Below are 27,829 nucleotides of genomic sequence, written 5' to 3'. Positions count from 1 at the left end.
CAGTGAGACACTGCTCCTATGATTATGTTGTATCACAAAAGGGAGGATATACCCTTAGGAAGCCTAACTAATCACACAAGCTGCTCAAAACCAGGGAAATTTCTCTGCCTGGTAAACAGAGAAGTGAGAGAACCAGGAAGCATGAGAAGGATTTGACAGGAAGATTTTCCATTCCTGAGATGATAGGGCTACAAGGTGGCCTGATAGAGGATCCTAAAAGATCTGGGAACTACACACTGCTTCTGACCAGCAGTCAGCTGGGACAGTAATAGGACAAACACCTCAGGCCTATACCTCAAGGAACAGAATTCAGCCAGCAATCAGAATGGGCTTGGAAGCAAACTGATCATTGAAACCTTCAGATGAGAACCCAGCCTTGCTTCACCTTGATATGGCCTTGTAAGACCCTTAATTAAGCAGAGAACTCATTCAAATGTCTTACCTGCCAAACAGATTAAAGAAAAGGGTACTGTCTTAAGCATTAAGTTTGTGGTGATTTGTTACAGGCAAAACAGAAAACTAATACCCGACTCCTAGTACAAAGATCTGTATTAGTTTTCTACTGCTGCACCACAATTACCACAAACAGATAGCTTAAAACAATACTCATTTCTTATCCAATAGTTCTATAGGTCAGAAGTCTAGATGGGTGGGCCTAGATTCTCTGCTTAGAGTTTATGGGAAGACTGTGTAGCAATCTGATCATTCAGGTTGTCGGCCAAATTCCAGCTCCTTGAAGCTGTCAGACCAAGGGAGATCCTCACTGTCTTGCTTCTTTTACTTTAGATGAGATGATAAATGGTGACTGACAATCTACATAATATTAGTTACATAAAAATAATGCAAATGCCTTTAAGCATAATATAAACATGTTTAATGTAAAGGATTCAGTCTTAAATGAAGGAAAGAAGAAAAACAATAGAGGAAGGTCCTACTACATATATATTATTTATAAATGTTAATGCTAACTCTTGGGTTACAGAGATAATCAGTTCCTCTTTAAAAATTTAAAAAAAAAAAAAAAAAAAAACCTTTCTACATTTCCCATTTCATCAGTTCCCCAAATCTTAAACCTTCAATTACGGGTTTGTTTTTTTTTATATTTATTATACAGCTCCAGTATACTTTCATTAATATAACAGATATATCAAACTTACATCAAGAATTTAACACATAAGGAAACCACTGACCATAAATATTTTTCTATTACTTTTCCACCTTGTAAAGGCACAATAAACCATTAAAAAATACAGATGTAGAACACAATAAAGAGAAGAAGTCGGGGGAAACTGATGCTCTAAAAGTACTACGTAATATTGGTTTGAGTTTATAAAAGTGTGCTTACAAATCTAGGGCTTTTCTTTGAGGGCATGTTTTTAAGTTTGCAACAAACTACCTTTAAAGATAAGTCACCTAAAATTACAAAGTGACAAAAACACCTTCTTTGTCCAGAAATATCTCACTTCACTGGCAGCTGTTAACACAAAAGTGAGAAAAACTTGTTCTATACATACACAAAAACTCTAACCATCAGCTCACTAGACCCATGACTTCACCTTCCAAATACGTTTCCTGGGTGAAACAGACAGTATCGGGATGTCGGAAGTAATGAACTCCTACAAGACAGAACCACTTATACACGTGGCTGTTATCATGTTCTAACTCCCAAACACACATAATGTTTTATGTTCAATAATAAAAGTCCTTTACTGACTCTAAAACCTACTGCTCTACTCATATATTATTAGCCTATTATACTTAACTTTAACGGTTTTCTCCTATGGAAATACCTACAGTTCTTGAGCTTTTACCTAAACAGAAAATTGGAAATGTTCCTATACAACATCACAATTCTTTAACCACATGTTTTGAAAAGATGATTTTTTTTTCATTTATTTTAGAAAGATACTATAATGCATACACTATTCACATAACATTTTCTACAGAGTTTGGAACACTATCCCATAATCAGACACATTTGTATTTCTGCACAAAATGTATGAATAGTCACTAAATAGGATAAAAATAAAAGGCTACAATACAACCTTCCAGAAAAAAACAAACAAACAAACAAACAACCTCACAGAGGTTCAAGTCAGGTTTTGCTGCTAAATAAGATACATACATAAATTTGAAAACCAAATTTTTCAGAGCTTTTTGGAGTTCAGATTTCAATAGAGGTAAAACTGAGTGATTAGACTACCCATTGAAGTCCTTTTTCTCCATGGAGCTGTGATAACTTTATTACAATGATGACAGGTGCTCTGGCAACGGTACCAAAAGAAAACATAATACCATGGAATTAAAGAAAAACATGCTAACTTATGTGGGAACAGAGATCCTTAACATGCTAAATCTGTAAACAGTTGCATAGAATGTAGGTACTCTTAAAAAACTCTGCTCAGCACTGTAACTCTCAAGAAAACAGATTTTTCTTTGTGGAAAACCTACTCCCATACTCCCTTTAACCTGAAAGTGATGCCCACAGATAAAAAACAGGACACAATACCAAGATCTACAGTTTTTACTGTACATAAGAATATATTCCTCTCCCGGTCACCTACAATCTACTTATTAATACACAACTGGAGACAACTTGTAAATTCTGGCAATATGTCAACAAAGCCCTTTTGGGTTTTGAAATATCTATGAGATTTGTACAAAGCCATCTTAAACGTGGACAAAAGAATATATATGCTTTCAATGAACCTCTAGGGCCTAACAGAAGGGAAAGATTTTGGAAAAACATGATCCGTTAATCAAAAGTTAAAAAGTAACATATATGCATGTCAAAATGTTAATTATCTAAACTGTACTAAAACTTCTTCAAAGAACAATGTACTTTCAGAATAGTCATTTATCATACAGTAAAGAAATTATAGATCAAATCATCAGATGGAATTTACACAAGTCCATGAACATTAATCACATTTATGTAAAAAGAAAACATGGAATTCCTCAGGTACAATTTGATTTGTAAAAAATACCACATCTAACTAACGGAAAAATTCATTAAATCTACTTTTTTATAGTAAACCTAAATCAGAGCTACAATTAATTAAAACAGACCAAAAACTGAGTACCCACACAACAACTTATATACTCAGATACAAATACATCAAGCTGCTCATAGAGACTTCTAGCCTGTCTGTTGTTCTCATGTTTAATTTACCACATAATAACAGCAAAAGGTCTTGGCAAACATAAAAATGTAAACTACTCTAAATACAAACAGAGCCTGCGTCGCTATAATATTAAAGAATCAACAGATGGTTGGCATCAGGAGACTGGCATAAATACAAAAAAAACTAGAAAGACAAGTAAATAAAAAGACAAATGTGTAGAAACTGAACAAGGTATGTTTGAACCTCATTTGGGATATTGGGGAAAAAAAACCCTCACGTCAACACACAAGTGATCTGGAATTTCTGTTAGGGTCCACATACATCTGAGGTCTTGGAAATACTCAGGCTTGGTTACCAGATGCATGAATTACAGAATAGAAAAGGCCTGCCAAGTTCTGCATGAGAACACGGTGTAAGGGGACTGCATAGTCTTGAAAGAGGAGTTGGAGAGGGAAGAAGAAGTGGAGAGGATGAAGGGGAAGAGGAGCAAAGGGGAGGAAAGCGAAGGAAAAGGAAGGGAGAGGTTCAACTTGCACATTTCAATCAGATTAAGGTTTCTAGAACGACATACTGTTATGACCTAAACTGAAAAAAAAAAAAAAAACACAAATATTCAACTCTTCTATTATTCTAAAAGTCATAAGCAACTACAACGTGTCAAGCACTATAGTAGGCACTAGTACACAGATCAGTAACATGTGGTCCCCATCAACGTGCTCACAGTCCAGCATGTGGGGACAGATACTCAAGAATAGTAGTCTGCCTCGGGAATTCAGAGAGCAGTGAGGAGATGCCCCTACATCAGTCTGGCAGGAATAAGGGACAGGAGTGGGGATAAAGGAGGGCACAGTCCAATTAAACTAGCAAAAGCAAAGGCACACATGTGGGGTAAAAGCATTGTAAAATTATAATAAAAGAGTTAAATGTGAAGCAGGAAATACTGAAGACAAGTGTAGAGAGGTTAGCAGTGGGTCAGGTCTTGGGCTCTGTTAGGGCACTTGGCGGCACTTTGGAAAAAGACTATAGCTCACCATCACCCCAGAGTGGACACTCAGTAGTCCAGACTCTTTCTAATGGAAAAAATTTATTAGCTCAGAGTTCTAGGCAAAAATGGACACTACTGGATTTCAGGCCCTTTGTGGACAGAGCTGTTTTTTCTAGCTTCTCAGAGTCTCTTGCTCATAGAAGAAGGCACAAATGGTTTCTGCATAGCTCCATCTTGCCAGGTTTCCACCTAGCAGAGGATTATCCTGCACAGTACGCCTCCGAACCCCTCCTAACCCAAGCTCAAACACTTCCCTGAAAGGGGAACTCTACCCCTTTGACAGTCAGAAAAGTCTTTCTCAGGTTCATTAGAAACATGCTGCACTCCAGTCCCACATGTGTTGTGTTGTTTTGTTTTTTCGCTCTGTTCTCAAACAGGAAAGCTAAACCTCTACCATCTTCCTCATGACAACATTTTAAGTCCTATGAAGACAAGTCTGATTCTGGTCGTCTTCAGGTTAAGAGCTCCAGTTCTCTCAACTGACTGACGGACAGATCAGTTTCCAAACCCCTTCTGTGTACAGCTGCTCTCTGTGGAATGTCCGTTGTTTACCAATCTCCAGACCCATAGCTAACATCCAGAACATGACATGACTCTCCTGATAGGGTCTGACCAGTGCACAGTACAATAGCACTATCTCTCCCATGATCTCAACACTCCACTTCTTTTATTGCAGTCTGGGTTTTTGATCTAGCTGCCAAGTAATACGGCGAACCACAATTTCCATATAAATCAAGTAAACCCTTAAGCCACTTGCATATGAGTCAATATCCAGTCTGATATTACCCACCTCAGACTTCAAAAATTGACTTTACATTTCACCATACTTCATCACATAAGCATTTGGTCCATCACTCTAGCTACCAACAGGTTTTGAATATTGATCATAAATCTTAAAATATTATCTATTCCTCATAACCATTAGAATGGCTTTTATTTTAAAAATACTAACAAGTTTTGGCAAGGATGTAGAAAAACTGGAACCTTTGTTCGCCACTGGTGGGAATGTAAAATGATGCAAGCAACCACTGTGGAAAATACTAGGGAGGTTCCTTAAAAAAATCAATCAATCCAGCTGTGTGATCCAGTAAACTCACTTCTACGTATACACCCCAAAGAGTAGAAAGCAGGATCTCAAGAAAAGGTTTGCACAACCATGTTCATAACAGCACTGTTCACAATAACCAAGAAGTGGAAGCAACCCAAATGTCCATCAACAGATGAATGGATAAAGAAAACATGCTGTATACATACAATAAAATAAAATTCAGCTTTAAGAAGTTAGGAAATCCTGTCACATACTACCACATGGATGAATCTTGAAAACATTATGCAAACTGAAAGAAGTCAGCTACAAAAAGACAAACACTGTATGAATCCACTTACATGAGGTATCTAAAGTAGCCAAATTCATAGAAACAGAAAGTAGAATGGTAGTTACCAGGCACTGGGGAGAGGAGGACATGGGGAGCTGTTTAATGGGTACAGAGTTTCAGATTTGCAAGCCTCTTCTGGGCTTACATAACCATTAAAAACCACACCTGACCTAACTCAAGCTCTATTATACCCCATTGGTTTCTGATGTTTGCAACTTTTCTAACTCAAGCAATGTGTCTGGTATTTCATTCCAAAACTCTATAGTTGAAGAACCTGATAATTTCCAAAATCTACCTTTTCCTCACTGGAGACTTCACTTGCCCTATTTTCCATGATTTTTTGAAAAATAATAAACAGTTTCTACAAGAACAGCTTTTCTTTTAGCGCCAAGTATATTATTTTTTCTGGGACTGCAGACAGAATCTAATTTAAGTAGGTGCTTTCTTATTAGCTCCTCACACATCTTGGGCTATTACCCACACTTTATAAAATGTTTATCCAGATTTGGAGCTACTTTCATTGATAAATATTTTCCCAATTGACCAAACAACCAAAATCAGGAACTCAAAAATCCAACAGTAAAAAATTCTAATATTGAATCAGAAGATTGATATATGAAGTCCATACTAATGACCTTAATCCCAGATCAACAAAACTTGGAAAGGGGGAATTGGAAGCAGGGGTACTAAAATGTCATCTTTTCTTTGTCTTTACTTACTAGATGAAAAAGAGATAAATAAATATGTAGAATTTAAAATGCTTCCATGCGATCCCTGGGTGGCGCAGCGGTTTGGCGCCTGCCTTTGGCCCAGGGCGCGATCCTGGGGACCCGGGATCGAATCTCACGTCGGGCTCCCGGTGCATGGAGCCTGCTTCTCCCTCTGCCTGTGTCTCTGCCTCTCTCTCTCTCTCTGTATGACTATCATAAATAAATTAAAAAATATATTAAAAAAAAATGCTTCCAAATCTCAAGAGAAGATTTTAAAAAATGAAACATTTGACTTAACTCCATTTGACTGGTTTCACTTTGGCCCCACGTTCCTAAGAATAAAGGATATTTCAAAATGAAAATAATAGCCAATTTATATCATAGGCAATATACTTAATGGTGAAACACATAAACATTGACACTAAAATCAGGAATAAGACAAGATTTCTTATTACACCATTATTATTTAACACTGTTCTTAAAATTTATTTTTTCTTGCCTAGTACTGAAGCATTGTAGTACACCTGAGAAAGCTACTCCTGGTTGTAGGTTTCTAGGTCTTTCTGAAGCACATGAGCCTCTGGCCCTGACAGAAAGTACACATACTGCCTAGGGCCTGAGAGGAGAGCCACTGCTCATGAGGCAATGGCAGCACCTTGTAAGGAAGAAGTAGGAGAGGGCTCCTGCTCTAAGTGTGGACAGTGGAACAGGCAGCATAATCACCTGCCTGGCTCCCAGGCAGCAAGTCATACCACTGGGCTGTGGAAGGCTCTCCTCTCTAGCAGGCAGTGCATGGACAGTGTTCTCTATCTATGGTGATATAAAGAGGGTCTGGCCCGGCCCTCCCTGATGACTGGGATAAGTGAAGTGGGCTGCTTGGCCAAATCTGGTAACCAAAGGCATGTGGCCAACTTTCTGCATCCACCTGTTAACCTACCCAGGGCTCTGGCTCAGGACATCCTGGAAGTCAAAGCCTATACCACACAAACACAGAAAATGATCAAAACAAAAATAGGGAAGAGCTTTCAATTTGCATGCCAATTCCAACCGATCCATGGTGGCTGCTTGGAGCACTGTGCTAAAAATGATTCTGAGATGGGACCCCTGGGTGTTGAGCATCTGCCTTTGGCTCAGGGTGTAATTCCGGAGTTCCGGGATCGAGTCCCACATTGGGCTCCCTGTAAGGAGCCTGCTTCTCCCTCTGCCTATGTCTCTGCCTTCTGTGTCCTTCATGAATAAATAAATAAAATCTATTAAAAAATTAAAATAAATCTTTATAAATAAATAAATAAATAAATAAATAAATAAATAAATAAATAAATAAGATTCTGAGATAAAGCAGCCACACTGTCTTTACCAGGTATAGAACTAAAAATATAAGCCACTGTCAGCCAGTGATGATACTTCAAATACCTCAAAGGGTAACCCTGAAACCACAGCTTTACTTGCGCCCAAGAAGCAAAGCAACTAAGAAGGCTGAAGATGGTTTCTGGTGGCTAAGTCAAGTTGGAATGGGACTCAAGTGTCCATGAGAAAACTGGCCATATAGAAAAACTGAGCCGAAGTTAAACATCAAAGGAAATACTGGGAAATGATTAATCTAAGGGCAAGAGGAAAGTGAGATGTGGACAGAGCAATGAGGTTAGTGACAGATTCAGTAAAAAGTAGTAGACAAGGAGCAAAGTACAAATGGGTGTTTTGGTAGTTACTCCTTAAATAAGAAAATGCTTCCAGATATTTCTTTTTGCAGGGACTAGCTGTTCAAAGGGTAGTAGGTACCATGTTGGACTGGACAAGTAATTTAAGTAGTTATTTCTAAAACACCTTCATAAAGCTACAAAACCATCAGTATTTCAAGTATATACAGTTTGTTCAGCTATGATGTTTGCTTTGAAAATGTCAGTTGGGTTCCAACGTGACTAGCGAAAAATTTCAGCATAACACAAATTTTGTAATTGCTTGTGCAAATTTTGTCTCCCAGAAACACTAAGTGGATGAAGAAAACTGCACCTAGTTGAACTAAGCCACAGAGAAATACACAAAACATGTCTACCTCAAATATTTACCACCTACTTCAGTTTACCATGTCTTCTGAGACATACACATCCATTTTGGGTTTTACAACCTTCCACCAAATTTCAGATAACCCTCCTCCCACTACCTCTTTGGAACTCACAGTTGCAATACTTCCACAAGCAAACTTCAGATCTTTTTAAAAGTAAATTGACATATTTATTACAGTATTTATGTATTGCCTAACCATTTAATATGTGTAAAACTACTACCATTTTTATTAGATTCTTATATATTATTTTATATGTCACTGGAGCACTTTTTCACATTATGTCCCTAACCTCATTTTTCCCATAAGCCTCATAGTTTTTATTGAGCATTTTGCATAGCACATTGAATTGTGGGAACACACACATCACATTATAGCAAGACTGACTATATGGTCAAACAGCTAAAGAGAAACAAGATCTAAAAACATAAAGACCCAACAAAATAAAAAAGGTTGAACACACTTAAGACCATGAAATAAATTCCAGGTCTGATGTATATTTCAGGATAAAATTAAAATTGTCTAAGCTTTATTTAGTGGAGATACATCTGCTGAAAAATCCAAGTATTCTACTTACTGCAAGTCTTTGGAATCCCCAGGACACAAAGGAATGCATATAAAATTTTAGAAAAATAAAAACCACCTTCATTGTCTGTTGCTATAGGAACTAGGATGCATTCTGCTTTATGTAACTTTAGTAAAATACTGGGGAGGAATTTACAATGTCATGCAGAATCAGTCAAATCCAGAGGAATCCTTAAAAACAAAACAAACTCTTATAGGGCATTCATTGTAAGACTCAAAATAGTTGTGTCATCAAGACCTATCCAGAAAAACCTCGTCTGAGAAATATCATATATAATTCATTATAAGTGAAAAATACTTTTTTTTGAGAAGCATAAAGACTTGCTTTCTGAAAATGATTCCAATCCTAACTCTAACTCAAGGTAGGTTCAGCAACTCAGAGTTCAGAATCGTAAGCTTAATAAATAAGAGAGCATGAGGTGTGTTCAACTATATTTTTATAGCACCAAATAAATAGAGGACTTTGTGCCTGAAATACACGTGACCTTTACAAGTAGCAAATAGTATTCTCCCCAAACACCCATATTTCTGATCATGGCTTCTTTCACATACCACATCATTCAAGCTAGAATTGCCAGTGAACTAATCAAGATAACATTTGTTTAGCCTAGCAGTCATTTATGTGGCCAGCTGCCGTGATAATCATATTCTGTTCCTGGGATAACTTTCCAATTTAGCAATTCAGTTGTTTTTCCACTCCAGGTACCAAAGTTTAACTCCAGGCTGTCTGAATGATTTCAATGAAAATGGTCTTATTTATATTAACTCCATGTTTAATGCCCAGGAAATCATAAAATGTGTTATGTTAGAATTACTGGCCACATGACAAGACAAAAGAAATATAAAATAAGGAAATAGTTTTTAATTATTAAAAAAAAAAAAAAAGCCTGGCAACCTTGTTTTCAGATCAGATGTCAATGAAGTCACTTAGTTATATTTGAAATCTCAAATAAATAGTACTTATTTGTAATAATTATTGTATTGTATTATATTAAACCAGATTATATTATATTATTATTTATTTTTAATTCCCATAATGGTAACTAAACATTCCATAGAGCGTAGAATAATTTGTTTTCAACAAATACAATTTTTGAGCAGCTAATTTCTGTAGAACTTTATCTCTGTACTTTATTGTACCTATGACTCCACAAGAAACAAATTCATTGAAGTCATTTCTTGATTAGAAAGCAATCTGCAAGAATTTTCATTAAAAAGGAGCAAATGCAATACAATGGAGAAAGGATATTCTTTTCAACAAATGGCCCTGGAACAAGAGTATATAAAGAAAAATAAACATACACCTTATACCCTTCAAAAAATAATTTTTTGAAATGAATTACAGACCTAAATATAAATCCAAAACTATAAAACTCCTAGAAGATAACATAGGAGAAAACCTATGTGACCTTGGGTTTGGTGATGGCTTTCTTAGATACAATACCAAAAGCATCAATCAATGAAAGGGAAATCTGACTATTTTAACTTCATTAAAATTTAAAAACTTCGGTTCTGAAAAGATACTGTGAGGAAAATTAAAAGACAAACTACAGACTGGGAGAAATTCTTTGCTAGTATATAAAAGATACAAAGAATTCTTAAAACTTTAAAAAAAGAAAACAAAATAAGCAAAATACTCAATAAATGTCTTACCTACCAAGATGTATAATCTGCAAATAACATGAAAAAATGTTCAGCATCATATGTCATTAAGGGAATTGCAAATTAAGACAATGAGATACCACCACATATCTATTAGAATTGGCCAAAATCCAAACCACTGACAATATCAAATGCTGGGAGGATGCAGAGCAACAGGAACTCTCATTCATTGCTGAGGATAGCAGTGCAAAATGGTACAACTACTTTAGAAAACAGTGTGGAAGCTTTAAAAAAAAAAAAAACTAAACATACCCATTATACACTCAGGAATCATGTTACCAGGTATTTACCCAAATGAGTCAAAAATTTATGATCCACACAAAAATCTGCACACAAATATTTATAGCAACTTTATTCATAATTGCCAAATTTAGAGGCAATGTCTCCTTCAAGAGATAAATGGATAAACTGTGGTACATCTATACAATGGACTACTACTCAGCAATAAAAATGAATAGACTATCAAGCCACAAAAAGGCATGAAGGAGGCTTAAAATTCACATTATTAAATGAAGGCAGCCAGCTTGAAAAAGCCATGTGATTCCAACTGTATGACATTTTGGAAAAAGCAAACTCTAGAGACAGTAAAGTTATCATGACTGATAGAAGGAAGAAAGGGATAAATAAGCACGACACAAGATTTTTAGGGCAGTGCCACTATTCTGTATGATACTAATGATGGACACACGTCATTATACATATGTCAAAACACAAAAGAATGTACAGTACAAAAGAACGTACATCTTTTTCAGAACACTTAAAGGATGTACACTGCAAAGAAGTCAAAAGTAAACTACAGGGCTCAATAATAATGTATCAATATTGGCTCGATTGTAACAAGTGAACCACACTAAAGCCAGATAAGAAGGAAGGAAACTATGTATGTGGCAAGGCAGGGAAGGCTACTTGGGAATTCTCTGCACTTCTCTGACAATTTCCCTGTAATCTAAAACTTCCCTAAAAGTAAGATCTATTAATTAAACACACACACACAAAACAGAAAAAGAAATAAGCTGAAGCTAAGATCAAGTGTCAAATGTATATCCTCAAGTAAAGGATATACAAACTAAAATATAAAGTTAACTTTTGGGCAGCCAGGATGGCTCAGCGGTTTAGCGCCACCTTCAGTCCAGGGCCTGATCCTGGAGACCTGGGATCGAGTCCCAGGTCGGGCTCCTTCCATGGAGCCTGCTTCTCCCTCTGCCTGTGTCTCTGCCTCTCTCTCTCTCTCTCTCTCTCTCTCTGTCTCTCATGAATAAATGAATAAAAAATCTTTTAAAAATAAATTAATAAAATAAATTTAACTTTCCCCATAAACATGATCTATGCTACTATCCAATTCTGTCATGAGCTACATGAGCTACTCCTGACATGGTTTACATCAGTACTATCCAGGAAATATATACTAAAAGCTACATATGCAATTTTAATAGTAGTTACTTTGAAACAATAGATTAAACTAATTGTAATGATCTAAATATTATTTAACCTAACATTTCACAATATTATCATTTCAACATGTAATCAACATAAAAGTTATTAATAAGACATTTTACATCCATTTTCATTCCAAAAAGTCATTGACCTTTAAATATGTGCACATCCACATGACAAAACTGGTTCAACATTTTTATAAGAATTGATTTGACTTTGAAGAAAATGCGTATCCGTTTCAAAACCACTTTTATCCAAGTTACATAAATTAGCTTTTTATATCAACAAGATATTCATAAAACTGAATTCAAAGAGACTGTATAAGTGAAAAAGCCTAAATTTATCATTATCAATAAAGCATTTATCAAATCATTCTTGTGGTTTTACACAGCAAGTTTACTTAACACTGTATGTTACAATTAGAATCATCTGCATATTTATTAACTTTTAAAGACATATAAAGACATTATTGTTTTGTATTATTGAAAGTTTCAATTTCAACAACCAGCTAGGTTATAAAAATGCTCTTCTTTCCTTGGAGCTTCAAATTTAGTTCATTTATATGCAGTGCGATATTGGTGAGAAAATGTAAATAACAATGAAACTGTTGTCTTTAATTATTGAGTATTTGTCAAGTATTCCTTTTTCAACAGTTAGTAGTACAGCCATCTTTGTAAAACTCTTCAATAACTCAATCACTGAATATTGACAAAGAGCACAAAATCATTATATTCATTGTCTTCTACTGTTTTTAATAATTCTAAACTGGCAATGATTAAAATCATTTGCACATAAATGAATGAATTTAATAACTGAATCCATAATACTTTTCATAGAGTCTAATTCAGAAAACTGAAGGCAAATATTTTCAATATATATCATATAGTAGAATTAGACCATATGGGAAACATTCATCTTTCTTTTTAAAAATTCCATAATATTGATATTTTGATCTATCATAACCTGGAGTGCCATCCTCCATGAAAAACCAACATGTAAACATTTTTTTAAGTCTACACCCCAGTTCATTTTTTTAGGCCACATATTGATAGTTCTTTGTAAACTGGAAATTCTTTGAAACAAACTTGTGGAAAGTATTAACTAGGTGGTACCTCATGTCACAGGACTCATCTAAAGCCAAAGAAAAATATCTACAATTTCACAAACTTTGGCTCAATTGGTCTTTATTGTCAGAATGGCCATGGATTCCACAGGCAATTGTTTGATCTTTCACTTTTAGGCTTTTCCTCATAATTTTCCAACAAAATTTTGATAACAATTTCTCCTATAATCTAACTGAAAATGTTTTTTTTTTTTTTCCCTTAGAGTAGCCAAAATTACACTCTCAGATACTGTTGAAATCAAACATATTTTTTTTATCATACACTTAATTATGATTTCTGGCAACCAATTTCATAAATTCTTTTTTTAATATTGAGAAGAAACTTGTCATCAAATTCATTCTGTAGTTGCTGAAAATATCTCTTCATACTACCTTTAATTTGTCTTTCTTTACAAGAAAATAGCTTTTTTTAATTCACAGAAAATAAAATTGTCATTATTGTGAAATTTGTGGCATATGTTCTTCCATTCTTATTCCAACTTTTCTTGTTCTAGTTTCTGCATCTCCACTCAATTCTGCTTCAGTTGTATACTTCATATACTTAAATTTTTTCCACACTTTTTTACACTAGAAAACTAACGTACTGATACAGTAATTAAAATAACCATTGTGATATCTATAAATATATAATATATAAAATACATACACCACATAATGCACAACAAATATTTCCATAAAGTTATCAATTATAAGATCATTGTAACTCTTGCTGCCTATATAAAATATTCAAATAAACACATTACAATGTTCCACAGGTATGTAGGAAAACCACTTGAATTATTCTGCTAACATTAAATAAACTGGTGATATATTTCTATACAATGTTAAAAAACAATGCACATGCCTGACACACACCCACAATATAATATCTCACATGATGTAACATAAAGTAAAATGTAGCCTTACCAAAAAATAAAGCAGTGCTGAACAGAAAAATATTTTACACTGCTTTAGTTTTTTTTAATTAAATTATAATTATTTAAAAGTAAGTAAAATTAAAAACCAGTATATCAGTCATACTAGGCAGCAGTCAAGTGCTCATAGCCACATGTAGCCAGTTGCTATCACATTGAAAAGTGGAAGTCTGTACACTTAAGGTTAAATAGGGTATTTAAAAAAATAGGTTATTTTTAAAGTGTCATTTTAGAGGAAATATAAAAGATTTGAATTTAAGCATGTTATTCAGGTTGTCCACCTTGGCTTTCATTTTTTAGCTCTCAATATAAAGAAAATTGAATTATTAACTCTAATATAGGGTTGGTAGGTAGCAAACATCAGTTACTTTAATACCCAGCACTGCGTTTTCTTAAAGTTGATTTTCTCTTATTTTGCCAAATGTCTCATTTTTCTATTATACAGCTATAATCTAAAAAACATAGGAAATATGATTATCACTAATTTCATGAATTTTTTAAAATTATTATTTATGTAATAAAACCAAAGTTTATACCAATTCCCAATAAAATTCCTGGGATTGCTAAAAGTTCTACTTCCATTGCTCAGAAATCTTTCTAAGGACCTGAAATATCTTCCCTGAAACTAGTCCTAAGGAGTTAATTGAACATTCAGTATACGGACTTAAAAGTGTTCAGAAAATTATTTAGAGAAACATGACAACATGACTTTTTAAAATGTAATTTTACATAGGATATTGATGAGTACATAAAATAGTCAAAAATGATTGATAATAGGTCCAGGGTTTCTTTTGGGGGTGATGAAAATATTCTAAAATCAAATAATGCTGGTGACTCCACATTCTATAGACATACTGGAAACTACTGGATCATATGTTTTAACTGGTGAATTTTATGGTATGTGAATTATATCTCAATAAAGCTGCTAGAAAAACATTCACAAATGCCTCCTACATTTGTGTGTAAACTATTAGTGAAGAAGACAAGGCTTTCTCAGTAATGATATCTCAGATATGCAATATTATTATTGAACATGTTAAAATAAGATAGATATAAAAATGTATGTAATTCCTACTAGTTTTAGGAATGGAAATGCACATGAAATGACTATAAGAGAAGATACACAGAAAAAGAAAATATGGTACTTTAACTTCATGTAAATTGCTCTTTTTACATCATGTTGTCACACGTGACTTAATGTGTAATGAAAAAAAAATGTCTGAAAACATAACCTGGTTGATATATGCATCTCTCTTCATTTACACTTTCCTCCCTTACTTTATACCTTTTACTTGAAATACTTGCCCCAAACTCTAGAATTTTTATTTTAACTTGATTATCAAAGACTTTAAAGCCTCCCCAATCAAAACATTTGGAGAATACGGAAATAATGGAAAATATACATAGTGCACTCCCTATCAGATATTATGCTCTAACCTTCTCTGCCAGATATTTTTTATATCTCTAGGTAAATCCAGCACCTAATATATCATCTGGAATGGTGTAAGCATTCAAGATACAGCTGCTGAAGGAACCAATAATGAATGTGGTCACTCTCATGAGGAATACACAGTCCCTCCATTCTCCTTCCTCAAAGAACATTAAACTTGTTCCAATGTCCACCCTCACCTATGAAGTCTATGAAAAAGCTGACCTACCCTAGCTCCAGGTTATGCCTGACTGGGTAATAGCAGTCCCATTTCCTTCTGACAGGTCAAGAATGGATATGTAACATATTAGGGGGGATCTGCTACCAAAAGAGGGTTCTTGAAAAGGTATTTTTGTTCCTTATGAACACTACCTTGTCTGAAAACTGCTCAGTACCTGCCACTACCAAGATTAGCAAAGCAGAGAACCAAGAAGTGGAAAGAACTTGGGTAACATCAGTAAGATAATTAGTCAACCATTCCTTTTGTTTGTTTGTCTTAATTTTTATTTATTTATGATAGTCAGAGAGAGAGAGAGAGAGAGAGAGGCAGAGACACAGGCAGAGGGAGAAGCAGGCCCCATGCACCGCGAGCCTGACGTGGGATTCGATCCCGGCTCTCCAGGATCGTACCCTGGGCTAAAGGCAGGCGCTAAACCGCTGCGCCACCCAGGGATCCTAGTCAACTATTCCTGAAGCCTGTTTATTATTGAGTTTCCTTTCATTTGAAAAACTTTCCGCATTATTCAAATAAGTTGGGGTTGCTGTTGTTTGTAGCCAAATGCATCTCTTTGGACAAAATTCCTGGGGTCCTGTAAGTTGATCAGAATCACAAATATGGAGAAAATACTCCAATAATACAGATATTGAGTTGTTTGGATGGGTTTGTTGTTGTTTTTCTTCTGAAACAAACTACTCAGCCTAGATTCCCAACATCATTCTAATCATACCTCAGGTTTGGATGAATGGCCATAAGTTGGCTGACAAGCTCAGGTAGGAGCCACCTTGTGAAGGGCAGGCAAATGACAACCACAAAAGAGACTTCCAGAAGTAGAATTTCCAGAAGACATATAATATTCAATTGTTCTTGCTTTATCCCTTATTAGAGGACTAGCATCAGGAGGGATGCACTATGACATTTGTTTTAGGATTCCCAGGATTCTACAAGGCTTTCTAGGTGGTATCCTCCCACTAATGTTGACACTAAGTGGTTCCATTTGGAACCTAAAACAAAATGTTATCGTCTGCAAAAGAAAAACATTTGGTAAAGAAACTTCTTTGTTCCAAACACCTAAAAGGACTTCCATAAACATTAAAGAAAAATAAAAGATTTTAAATGATTGAAAACATTTTTTCCAAAAACTAAAACACATTGGAAAGCTGGTGCTGAATCAAGTTCCCAAACAACAGAACAGCTGTAATCACAAAATAACTGCAAAGAAAGAAAAAAACATCTAAACAGAATGTCCAGTTTAATATTCAACCAATCACCTCCTTTGAAAACCATATTTTAGTCAAACCACAATATTCACAACAGTGAAAATAAAAATGTCCACAAAGTAGGTAAACCCAACACAGTAATAGCAGGGGAGTCAGTTTCTTCTTTTCTATCCTTTAAATTACATATTTTCTCAGAATGCCAATGGTAAAAATGGTGTACACATTTTTACAGTCAATATACTTACTGAATATCAATGTTAACTAGACTTCTTATAGTAATCACTCAATATATTTCTGATATTCAATATATTTCTGACATTCAATAAATTTACTGAATACGGATGTTAACCAGACTCATGGTAATCAATCTGCAATATATACAAGTATAGAATCATTATGTTATACGCCTGAGTCCAGTATAATGTTATATATCAATTATACCCCAATAAAAATATTTATGAAATATGAATAATTTATTCAATACTATTAAATGAATTTAACTTTTATTCATTAGTTTTAGTTCTGTACTAAGACCTAAGGGATACAGATTAATATGACAACATCCGGTCTTCCAAAGTTTACAATGTAGTAATCCACCTATCCCCCATCCCCTCACTTTCACTCTCCACCTACTGTATCTCAAACCCATCGCCACCTTCCACCCATATGGTTCAAGCTAAACACTTAAAAGTCATCCTGAATTCTTGCCTTTCAACACACAATCAATCAGCAAGTCTTCTCGGTGTTAGTTACCTCCAACAACATACACCCAGAAGCCCACCACTTCTTACCAACTGCACTGCTAATGCCCAAGTATAAACCACCAGCAAATCACTCCTGGACGTTAGTAGCAGACCTGGTCTCCTTGCTCCACTCTTGCCTCTCTCCAGGAGCCTGTTCTCCACCCTGCAGACACAGTATTCTTCCCAGGGCATAAATAGGATCACATCATTCTCATGATCAAATCTTTTAGCTGCTGGAATAAACCTTGTGATCTGACCTATGACTATCTCTCTAACTCCATGCCCTACATCTGGCCCCTTGTGCACTAACCACTAGCCAGGCTGGCTTTGTTTCTGGCCTTCAAACAGCCCACTGTATTGATATCTCTGCTCCTCCCTGGGTTCTTTAAGGTGGGGTTTTTTTTTGTGTGTGTATATTTTTTTATTGGAGTTTGATTTGCCAACATTTAGCATAACACCAGTGCTCATCCTGGGTTCTTGATCCAGGTGTTCTTCATATGGCTGTGCTCTCAATGTTTAGGGCTCAGCACAACCTGACAGCCCTGACAGCCCTGCCAGAGTGAGAAAGTAGAAATCATGAGCTAGGCATTTTAGCTCACTGTTCTGCCCTATTTTTTAAAGTAAACTTTTTGTTGAAATGTAACATAATTACCAAAAAAAAAAAAAAATGCAGACTTTAAATGAATCTTAATGAATCTCCCACAGTAAACACACCAATATAACTAGCAGACACATCAAGAAACAGCACCCAGAAAACTTTCCAGGTTCCTGCTCCCAAGTCACTATCCTCACAATGAGGTAATGGCAATCATGATTTATAATTTCATAAATTAGCCTTATCTGGTTTTGAAATTTATATAAACAAGTTCATGCAGCATGTACTCTTTGCCTCCAATTTCTTTCACTCAATGTTACGTTTTTGTAATACAAAGTTTTATAATATACCATACTGCATTTGACCATTTACTTATAGGTGGACATTTGGACTATTTCTAGTTTGGGACAACTTCTCATCATGCTGCTAAGAAAATTCTTGTATATGGCTTCTAGTAAATATATGAACAAATTTCTACTGGGAATGTGCCTAATGGAATTGCCACATTGTATAATATCCAGCTCTAGTAGGTACCACAAAACAGTTTTCCAAAGTGATTGTACCAATTTAAAAAACTCAGCATCAGTGTAAATGAGGTTCAGATAATCTTTGCAAATATTTGACATTATCTGTCTTTTTAATTTTAGTCATTCTGATGACTATATCATGGCATCTCATTATGCCTTTGGTTTGCATTTCCCAGATGACTAATGAAGCCGACCATCACTTCATGTTTATTGGCTATCTGGATATCTTCTTGTAAGAAGTGCCTGTTCAAGTGTTTGCCCATTTTTCTTTTTTTTTAAACAAAATGTAGTTCTTAATATACTCAGGATACAAATTCCTTTCCAGACATATGCATTAAAAATTTCTTCACCTTTGTGATTTGCTTTTTCATTCTCTTTATGGTATGTTCTTAATTTTACTGTTATCGAATGCGTCATTTTCCTCTTTACGGTGTTTATTGTTTAAGAAACCCCCACCTACCTTAAGATCATAAAGGTATTCTACATTTTCTTCCAAAAAGGTTCGTTGTTTTTACCTGACATGTTTACATTTATAATCATTTAAACTGACTTTTCATATACAATGTGAATAAGGGGTCTAGATATTCTTTTTCCATAAGAATAGCATTTTGACCCTATACTATTATTGAAAATTCCATCCTTTCCCCACTGTATTGATGACATCTTTGTCAAATACAGTGTCTATTTTTCTTGTCCTTATGTCAATACTACTGTATTAGATTAGAATGCCTTTACAGTAAGTCTTGATATCTGATAGTGTAAATCTTCCAGTTTTGATCTTTCACTCAAGGTTGGCTTGGTAATTCATATCCCTTTGGATTTTCACATCAATTTTACAATCAGTTTCCACCAAATCAAACAATCAACCAATCAAAACTTTCTAGGACTTTTAATGGGATTGCATATTTTGAAATCTACTGGCTTTATGCATATGGTTAATTGTGGTAAATGTTTTGTGCATTTGATCAATTGTCATTGGGTAGTGTTCTGCATATATCAGTTAGGGTACATATATTAATTATATTGATCAAATTATTTCTCTATCCTTCCCAGTTTTATCTTCTTGCTTACTCTCTCAGTAGTTGAGAAGGATGTGTTGAGTCTTCCAGTAGAATTGTGCTTGTCTATTTCTATTTTTAGTTCTTTCAGTTTTTGCTTTCACACTTGAAATATACATATCCTCTAGTGTACTGACCCTCTTCATTTCTAGTAATGTTCACTTCCTTAAAGTTTACTTGTCAAATACTAGTTACATCTGATTTCTTTTCATCTGCGTAATATATCTTTTTCATGCTTTTATTTCCAGGATTTCTGTGTCATTATGTTTTAAAATTGTCTGTTAAGGACATGAGGCTGGTTTTTGCCTTCAATCTATTAATAGTAATCTTTTAATTGAAGTCCATTTAAATCTAACATAATTATTGATCTAATTGGATTGATAGCTACCATCTTAATATTTACTTTCTATATGACCCAGTTGTTTCTTTTTTCTCACTTCTTGCCTGACTTTTTGCATTAAGAAAATTCTTTTATCATCCATTCTTTTCCTTTAATTAACTTGTTAGTTAAAACAATCCTTTACTATTATTTTAGATAATTTAGTTCAATTTATTTGATGATGCTACAACTTTGGAACTCTTAGATTCCTTTTGTTACCCTCCTGCCTTTCAAATTATTCTTATCATTACATAAATTGTATATACTTTTATTTATTTATTTATTTTTAATTTTTATTTATTTATGATAGTCACACAGAGAGAGAGAGAGAGAGGCAGAGACACAGACAGAGGGAGAAGCAGGCTCCATGCACCAGGAGCCCAACGTGGGATTCGATCCCGGGTCTCCAGGATCACGCCCTGGGCCAAAGACAGGCGCCAAATCGCTGCGCCACCCAGGGATCCCAAATTGTATATACTTTTAAATCCATAAAACATTACTATAATTTTTAGTACCATCAACATTTATATTTATTCACTCATATATTTACCTTCTGTTACTATTTATTCTATCCTGCATTTCCATGTTTCCATCAGAATTCATTTACTTTCTCCCAGAAGAGCTACCTTTACTTTAGTTTTTCTTTGGTGTAGGTCTCTTGGGTTTTGTTTATCTGAATACATCTTTATTTGTCTTTAATTTTTTTACAAAACTACTTATTAAGCAAATCAAATTTGGAAGGTCTGAAATTTGTTCTAAGGGAAAAGTATCAAATCCTTTATATATGCAATTTTACCGTAATAAAGAAATATATATATACTTTTAAGATTTAGAGCTATTTTCTCTCCTTTTCCATAAAAGAAAAACCAAATTTAAAAATAAACAGTAACAAGGGATCCCTGGGTGGCGCAGTGGTTTGGCGCCTGCCTTTGGCCCAGGACACGATCCTGGAGGCCCGGGATCGAATCCCACGTCGGGCTCCCGGTGCATGGAGCCTGCTTCTCCCTCTGCCTATGTCTCTGCCTCTCTCTCTCTCTCTCTCTCTGTGTGTGACTATCATAAATAAATAAGAATTAAAAAAAAATAAAATCTTTAAAAAAAAATAAAATAAAATAAAAATAAAAATAAACAGTAACAAAATTACAACAGAAAGTGTCAATTCCAAAAAATCTTACACAATTTGTATGATTTTTCATCAAGTGGTAGAACTCAAGTAATCATTAGAAGAAAATTTTATTTTAAAGGTATCATGTTAAGCTTCAATTAGGCATGTCCAAGATCAAGTCATGTTGTCTAAATAATAACTTACTGCCATTATCCTTTCAAGCTTGCATCTGCCCATTCTCTCCCCTGTCCTTTTAATACTAAAACACCCAAACATCTCAAACTCATCCCTTCCCTCTTTAGTATAATGCAATTTATTAGATTTTTTAAATTTAACAAAGTGCTTATATATGGTGATAATGCTAAATGTCCATATTTATATAGAGACATAATGTAATATCCTAGCTTTTTAGAGAAAGTAGTAAAAGCCAAGGATTTTAAGCACAAGGATGAACACTCTCTAGCTTCCAGCAGGGCAAAGAGAAAAATTGTCTTCTTTCCCACATGGTGGGAAATAACACCAATAATAACATGGTGATGTGTTATTTCCACACCACTAGATTCACATTTTTGAGACAAAAAGGGATAACAAGTAACTTGGATCAGAAAAGGATAGAGATATTTTCCCATTGTATTTTGCTCAAGATATTCTTCCATAAAATAAGTAGAGAATCATATCATAAAGATAAAAAAATAATAAAGAGGGATCCCTGGGTGGCGCAGCGGTTTGGCACCTGCTTTTGGCCCAGGGAGCGATCCTGGAGACCCGGGATCGAGTCCCACATCAGGCTCCCGGTGCATGGGGCCTGCTTCTCCCTCTGCCTATGTCTCTGCCTGTCTGTGTGTGTGTGACTATCATAAATAATTAAAAATTAAAAAAAAAATAAAGAAACCTCATTAGAACAAAGCAATGAACACAAAAGGAAAAAAGAGGAGATGGCAACTTGCTCCCAGAAAATATAAAATTTTAAGAAATAAAAGGGAGGTCGGAATCTAGTAGTATTCTGTTAACACATATATATCTTCCTGTTTCCTATTCAACCTTTCTTCTTCTTCAACATCATCACCATTTTCATCTCCTTCTCCTTTATCCTCATCCTCTTCATTATCGATAGTTCCAAGTCTTAGTTACCAGCATGAACATCAGCTTCTTCTCCTTCCCCTTTTCTGTCATCCATGTAAGAAGCTAAACTGTCCTTTAATAGATCTGACCACATAGCATCTTGATGAAGTCTCCTAATTCACCCACTCCTGTATCCAAATCATCGGTTGAACCAGGTGACAAGGGTTGGAGGCTTTTCGTGGCATCTCTTCAAGAAATCTTTATTTTGTATCTGACATAAACATTTTATCAAGTCTTTCCTAGATTCCTATTTGATCTCAGTCAACACTGAAATTGGGTTCCCACTTTTATTGAGATGAATGTATTTTAAAGTAAAGATTTTCAGCAAAATAAAACCTATTTTATAATATGATTCAATATTTTCATATTCTGTCACTTCAGTTTTGAGAAAATACTTCAGCATCTCTTCCTTCTTATCCCTAAGCAGGGTAGTCATTTGCACATGGTTGACAAACATTACCACAAAATTTGGGATTTGGGAGATCAGTTATGACCTCTTTTGAGGGGTCTGCAAACTTTGTTAGACTATTGTTCTACTTTGAAAACGTCCTCAATGGCTTGTTTGTAAAATCTATTTCAATTTACATATCTATGTATGTAAATGCCTATTTCTGTTCTTTCCCTCTCTTCAGAGAATCCAGAGTGGCAAATTTTTCCTCTGGCTGGGATCTGGAAGTGGTCTTGCATTGCTCATTTGAAGAGAAGACGAAGACTTAAGGTTAGGTCTAATGCTAGGAGAGAAATCCCAAGAACCAGTCACACAGGGACCTGTTCACATTTGAAGATGCTCAGAGAACTAGGCCTTCACTTTTTAGTATTTTTGCTGGGTATAGAATTCTAGATTAGCAATTATTTTCTATCACCTTAAAGCTATTATTCAGTTGTTGACTGTCTTACCACCTTTTTATTGTTGCTGTTTCAAAAGTAAGGTGTCTGTCTCTCTCTCTCTCTCTCTCTCTCTCTCTGGCTGCTTTTAAGATTGCTTTAGTTTTCAACAGTTTTACGAAGCTATATCTAGGTAGCCTGTTTTTTAATTTTGCTTTTTTTCAGATGCTGCATGAGGCCCAGAACTCAAGAAATTTGTCATTATCAGATTCGCTTACATCCCATATTCTTCCTCTTGCCCTTCAAATCCTAAAAAGTCATAACATTACAGATACATTAGATATTTTCACTGTCTCATGTATCTATTTTTAGTCCCTGTGCTGCATTTTCAATATTTGCTATTGACTTCCTCTTCATTAAACCTATCTTTTGCTCTGTCCTATCTAATATCTATTCAAATACTGAATTCTCAGCTTCAGTTATTATATTTTTTCTATTCTAGAATGTACATTTGACATTTATACATCTCAATTTTTATGGTAAAAAAATTTTCCACCTGGTTATTTCATGTTTCTTTTCTTCATTTTCTAGAGCATATCAATCATGATCATTTTAAATCTAATTTAAATTAATTTAAATTTAATTGCTAATTCTAATCAATATCTGAAATATTATTTATCCTCTGTTAGTTTCCATTGTCCAGCTTTTCTCTCAGATTTAGTCAAATAGTGCTATCTCTTAGCATCAAGTCATTTTTTTAAAAGATTTAATTTTTTTTATTTTAGACAGAAAGAGCAGGGGGAGGGGCAGAGGGAGAATGAGAGAGAATCTCAATCTGATGTGGGGTTTAATCTCACAACCCTGAGATCATGATCTGAGCTATAGCCAAGAGTCAGATGTTCAACTGACTGAGCCACTCAGGTGCTCCTTTTAACATCGAGTCATTTTTAATTAAATTCTGGACATTGTATATTAAGAAACTTTAGAAAATCCAGGTATTGTGTTTCTCCACAGTAGGTTTACCCTGACTTTTGCCAGGCAGAGTAGAAAGTGTTCATCACCAACTAATTAGAGAGTGAGCTGGGTTGTGGCAGGCTTCAGCCAGTCTCAATCGAAAATATTCCCACAGCATAGCACTGTAGTGCTTCCAACTAAAAGCAGTACACACTGAGGGCCACTTCTCAGCAGCATGAGACTGCAAAACACTCCACTTTTTGAAAATGTGTGGCTGAACTTAAACATTCTGCCACATAGTTTCATAATGCTGCCAACGTCTTGAGGAGGAATCGGGAATGTTTTTAGTTCTTCTAGATCTCCAAAGTTGTCACTCCAACCTCACAAGCCTGCCAAAAGCTCTACCTATTCCTCTATGCTCAAACAACATGGGCTGAGCTCAGATTTTTAGACTCTTGTCTAAAATCCAGGATCAGCAAAAGTCTGACCAATTTCCAAGTATAAAGAGACTGCAGGTTGTCATTTCACCTCTCCAAGTTTTCTCTCTGGAACCCCAGACATTCTAGTACTCCTTGCTATAACAGCTCTGACATTATACGAATCATTTTTATATTCAATCTGTCTTTGTAATTCTCAGCAGGAATACCAATATGTCCAAATTCTTATCTGACATAATTTTTTTTTAGTATTTTATTTATTTATTAATGAGAGAGAGAGACAGAGACAGAGACATAGAGAAAGGGAAAAGCAGGTGCCTTGCAGGGAGCCTGATGTGGGGCTCGATCCTGGAACTCTGGGATCATGCCCTGAGCCAAAGACACACTCAACCGCTGAGCCACCCAGGAGTCCCTGACATAAATTTTCTTGCCCTATTTTGTTTTCTTTATATCCACATCACTACTTCTCATTGTATTACTTATAAAGGGTGTTTTACATCTAACTTTCCCTACTAAAACGTAAGTCCCAAGAAAACAAGAGCTTTCTGTACCCTCAGGATAAAATCAGACTGAATATTGCCTAACCATTGTATCCTTCCTTGTTCTACCATACTTCACTTACCATGCCTATTTTTGTTATATAGAAACAATGCCTATTTTTTTCTCTGTAAAGATTCCCAATGGCTTCATTGTTTTGCAGTATCAGAAAAGAGCAAAACCAATTCTACATGTACATATTCTTAATCAAAAACTCTTACTCCCTCACTCTGTTTCCTTACTTTCCCCTCTCGAAGAGAGAGAAATTCAAGATATATTTATTTTTGTTTCTTTCCTCCATGGTTCCTTCCTTTCATTGGGCTGTTGAGACCCTGACATTCATTTCTCTCTATGCTCAACTCTCTGCTGTAAGAAGCAGACCTACCCTCAGGCTCAGATGTGCCCTCTACAGCAGACTGCAGACCTGTCTGTTGCTGTCCAGGCGTTCTGGTATCCTCCATTCCAATTTTGCCTCAAATAGAGCCTGTGAGTCAGGCCACAGTTATCATCACAGTTGGCAGGCAAATATATTCAGAACCTACTATTCAGGCCCAACTCTTGCCAGTGCAAAGATAAAGATTTAAGAAGAGGAGTATAAAGTCCCCACCACTCTAAAGAACCCACCACTCTTGGGATCCCTGGGTGGCGCAGCGGTTTAGCGCCTGCCTTTGGCCCAGGGCGCGATCCTGGAGACCCAGGATCGAATCCCACATCAGGCTCCCGGTGCATGGAGCCTGCTTCTCCCTCTGCCTGTGTCTCTGCCTCTCTCTCTCTCTGTGTGACTATCATAAATAAATGAAAAAAAAAAATTTAAAAAAAAAAAAAAAAAAGAACCCACCACTCTAACAGGGGGTTCCAGTTACCTTCTCCAATACAGCTTTTCTGGAGCCATGAACTTAATTAAGAGAGTTATGCTCATTAATGAGGTAGATATTTTCATCTTCAACTGGCTCCTATCTATTCTTCCTTGGTTAGAAACAAAGAGAGATACAGAAAAGGGTTTTTAATTAGGAAATATCACCAGTATGTAAGGTTTGGGGGTTGGGAAAAAAGTTCTCAAAAATAAACCATATTTAAAGCTCAATCACAGAGGGGCGCCCCAGTTCACCTGGTATGTACATTGATTTTGAAATAATAATTTACTATAACTGCAAGAGATTAACAATTCTTACAAACACCTACAAATCTTGTAATCATATTTCTCTAGCTATGTTTTTGAAAGCATGTTATTTACCCAGAGGTATAAAATCTTTTCTGCAGACAAAAATAAATAAAACAATGGTTATTTGATATTTTGTATTTTGTGATATGCAGCTACCTAGTAGAATGTAATGACCAATAGCCCTGGTAATTCTACTAGCCTCAGACATGAAAGATGTTTTCCTAATCAATCTTCAAGGCAATAGATTTAGAAAAGTAAACAAATGTAAAAACTCCTTAAGTGCCAGTAAGTCACAATCATACAAGTAAAGCTGACTCCTCTCATCATACTTTATGTACCCTACAATGTGTTAATTCTGGCACCCTTCCAAGACCACAAGTTCCTTAAGGGTAAGAGCATGGGCTTTTTAAAAAAACAAAGCTAAGCCCTGTTTTGTTGTCTTTCTAACACATAGAGATTACTTTTCTATCAAGTTGTAGAAACTTTTCTTCTAAGGTTTAATAGCAAGAAATCAAACTGTAACTAAGTAAAAGAGATTTTATTTTTTCCTATAAAAACATCACCCCGAATTTAAATATTTCACTTGACTCTCCAGGCTCTACCTAGTTCTTTGGGATTCTGTATGTGAGTTTTTAACTAGCTAACAGCAAGAACGTTTTGTCCACAGAGGACCATCCACTATTACTGAACTGTAGAATGGTATTCTGGCTCAACCTGCATCAGATCACACCACTAAATACCCAACTATACCCTGAACTGTTCAAAGACTGAGAGGCAAACATGGACCCAGCATGAGTAGGAGAGAGAGGGGGATTGGATTGAGACCTCTGTGATGTAAATTTTAGGAATGAATGACTCCACTGGAAATGTCAAATGACACCAAGTTCTGAGAACTTACCAGGCTAGTTTCTAGACAAAACTTCCTACAGGTGATGCCAAAGGATGCAAAAGGATGCTTTGGAAAAGGAAGGGAAGACCCACTGCAAACAGAGCAAGAGCAGTTTGGAGGATTCAAGCACACACTGGATTCACCAGTGGCTAGTTTAGAATGCCTGAGTAATAGGCTGGGAGAGGAAAAAGTATAATCTGTATAGTATTGTATATGTGCCAAAATTTAAAGGAATGCATGTACATGAAGCATAAAGACCTAGAGTCTAGAAAGGAGGTATTTGAACTGTGGCTTGAAATACTGAAGAAAGTATTATAGAAAAAGAAGCTCTTGGAGATTTATTTTTTTTTAAAGATTTTATTTATTCATGAGAGACAGAAAGGCAGATGGAGAAACAGGCTCTATACAAGGAGCCTGACATGGGACTCAATCCCAGGTCTCCACAATCAGGCCCTGGGCTGAAGGCAGCGCTAAACCTCTGAGCCACCTGGGCTGCCTGCTCTTAGAGATTTAAAAACAAAGGATGATTGAGAGTTTTAGCCACACATGAATGGAATTTGGTCTTAGAACAAGTCTGAGCGGGTATAGACTAGA

General features: G+C 35.5%; 1 protein-coding gene across 10 annotated transcripts in view; it reads right to left on the bottom strand.

Annotated features, from left to right (window-relative positions):
- PRDM5 (PR/SET domain 5) overlaps positions 1–27,829 on the bottom strand; it is a 200,509-nt gene that overhangs the window by 147,866 nt on the left and 24,814 nt on the right. The window lies entirely within an intron of this gene.

This window comes from Canis lupus, chromosome 20, assembly GCF_048164855.1.
Source record: "Canis lupus baileyi chromosome 20, mCanLup2.hap1, whole genome shotgun sequence".
In the NCBI taxonomy this organism is placed as follows: Eukaryota; Metazoa; Chordata; class Mammalia; order Carnivora; family Canidae; genus Canis; species Canis lupus.
The sequence above is the reverse complement of the archived record's forward strand: the minus strand, read 5'-3'. Positions and strand labels throughout refer to the sequence as shown.